Raw genomic sequence first — 2,988 nt, forward strand, 5'->3', positions numbered from 1 at the left:
GACTCTCTCGCTCTCTCCTCCCCTCACTTCAAGACTGGCGTCGGCGGCTCCTCCCGCGGTAGGCCCCGCCCCAGCCCCGCGCCTCGTTTAACTGTCAAGTCAGCTAGCTCGCGGCTAGAGCGCATGCGCTGCCTCAGAGCAAACGCGGGCGCGTTCCGTTGCCTCACGAGGAGCTTCTTCGAGCGACTTGGAGATTAGCCTGAGGGAGGCGGGGCATGGGTAGAAACTAAGCCCCGCCCCTAGCTCTTGGCTCTCGCGCGTCCCTCATCTCATGCGCAGGCGCTGTGGGACTCAGTCTCCTCAGGAAAATAAAACAAAAATAACATAATAGTAATAGATAATAAGATGGTAACGATGTAGGGTCTCTGGAGCCGGTTTAGGGGCGTACTAACCCTGAGGTAAAACGACCAAGGGGTAACGTTTGGGATGGCTCAAAACTGAGGGAGGGAGGGAGTTCCCTGCACATAGTAAGCTAGCATATCAGGGAGGAACGTTGAGCGTTGCCCTGCTCAAGAAAGGCTATGTATAGAAAGAACTTTTTTTATTATTATCAAGGGAACATTTCAAAATAAGACCTTCCAACACACACAAACACCACTGCAGTTTGGGATGGCATAGCCAAGAATTCTGCCATCTCATTTTGCATAATGTGAGCTAGTTACTTCTACACACAGGCAGCAGCATGAGGTAGTAGGATAGAATAGACCACTTTACATAGGTATAAGGAACTACATTTTTTTGACTGCCCCCTTACCTTAAAAATCACCAAGAATAGAAAACACAGCAACAAAGGGCTAGGACAGCAGCTGCCCTAGTTTTCTGGTTGCAGGGAGGTGTGAGTGTCTGTTTACCCAGAAGAAACATTCAGGAGAGGTGTTCTACCTCAGCACTCTGCCACCACATTCTGCTGGGTAGATCCTTGTAGAACAGCTCTGAAATGCTGCTAAAATCATGACGGGGAGGCTTACCACTCTCCTTACATTGCGCCTGAGCTGTTGACCTCTGTATGGTGATAGGCAGGATTTAGAGGTACAGCAGATTTTTCTAAGCATTGAGATGCAATTGCTGAGGACAGTGTCATTAATTGGATTTCTGCGATATCATGGAAGTGTAAAAGGGGCAGGTAGCCAAGGAACAAGAGCAGCAACTGAGTAACACAACTAAGAAAGGGGGCATGTGCCCCCCATAGTGCTGCAGGGCTTACAGGGTGGACACACCAGATTTTTTTTGATTAGCAGGGAGGAGGATGTCATTGCCCCTACTACAATGCCCTGTTTCCTCTGAGGTTATCTGCAATCCCAGGTGCAAGGAGGCAGTGGGATGAATTTTACCAGCAACAATATGAGCTATTCCTACTGCGATTCATATGAAGAGCCATGCTGAATCAGACCAAAGGCCTGTCTAATCCAGCATAGGACTGCAGCCCATTGAAACTGAAGAACTCCACAACTAATTTATGCTGCCATATTTTTTAACTTGAAACCTTAATTGAGCTTCAGTTACAATGGCTGAGTTCCGACGACATGCTAATCAACAGTTGTTTCCCATTCTGTTCTTATTACCTCCCCCACAGTTGATTAGTGTGTTGTCTGAACTCAGCCGTTATGTTACTCCACTTGCAAAAAAGCAGACTTACTGCAAGAAGCTATGACCAAACAGCTCAGTTCTTGCAAAGCTCTTAGACCACTGAGGCTGCAATATGTACAACATATCCTAGGGACTAAACCTCTCTCAATGAAATCAGGGAGACTTACTTCTGAGTAAACAGGCATAGGATTACATTGCACATCTATACTAACCGTTCCGCACCCCAGCTTGTTACCTCAAGGTTGGAGTTGTCCAAAACTGTCTTTCTCCTAATTTTTGAATGCAGACGTTACCACGTCTCTCTTGTTGGGGTGGCCTATTTTTGCTTTGTCCCAGGTTCTGCTGTACCTCTAAATTCTCAATGCCAATATTTCCAGTCTTGCTAAAGGCTGATGGGCCATACATAGCTTTAATCATTTAGTCTCATCTTCCAAGAAGATAAGAGTTTGTACATTTTGAATTGTTCCATTTAATCACACACAAACACACACCAAAGCCAATTCCTTCTTCAGGACGAATGGGCATAGGTCGCCTGTGTTATTAAGTGGGCATGCTGCTATCCTCAAGGCTTCATCACACATACAAAGCAGAAGGCAGTGAGGATTTGGGAAACAAATCTATTTTTTCTTCCACTGCTATTCAGCAAGGCCTCCAAAGGTCAAGTCTTTCATAGGTACAAGATAATAATGGTGTTCTCTTGCACCACCCCCATCCATCCCAGAGATTCTTTCAAACAATTACTTCTTGTGCTGAAACTTAAACAAGCAGAGGATAGGGCTGCTGAATTTAAAAGCTGCAGGGCCATTAATCTGCCATTACAACCTAATCTTGTTTCATTTCCTGTCCTTTCTCCAGTTTACATTAAAGCGCTGAAGCATCAAATCACTTAGAGCTTTATGGATTTATGCAGTCTTTGGGGCAAAAGTGCAGTTCTATTCTGGTTAAGCCCCTGCATGTAACTCTTTTCTCTAAACATTTGTAACAGCCCTCCCCGTCACTCCACATATAAATGCACACACCACTTGGCATTTTTTTTTAAATACTTGTGTTAAATTTTGTTTTTAAGTCACCTTCATTGCTGTTTGTTCATTTTTGTGCAATGTGATGCCAAACCTGGGAGTGTATGTGTACCATAGATGAGGCACATCTCTGCACCCCTTCTCTATATGGGCATACTATAGATGTTGATCAGCATCTAGTCATTTTTTAATTGGGCCGAATTTTGAACTGAGCAATGGCTGGAAAATAAGTAAATCACTAGCCTAGACCAATGACTTATTGTGTCATGAACCAAGATATGTGCAAGTTTCTCTTTCCCCAGGATAAACAGCAACAGAGTTTATTCTTTATACACCTCTGCTTTTTACTGCCTATGTGTTGACTTGTTAACAGGGAGGAGAA

The sequence above is a fragment of the Elgaria multicarinata genome, chromosome 4 (assembly GCF_023053635.1).
Source record: "Elgaria multicarinata webbii isolate HBS135686 ecotype San Diego chromosome 4, rElgMul1.1.pri, whole genome shotgun sequence".
In the NCBI taxonomy this organism is placed as follows: Eukaryota; Metazoa; Chordata; class Lepidosauria; order Squamata; family Anguidae; genus Elgaria; species Elgaria multicarinata.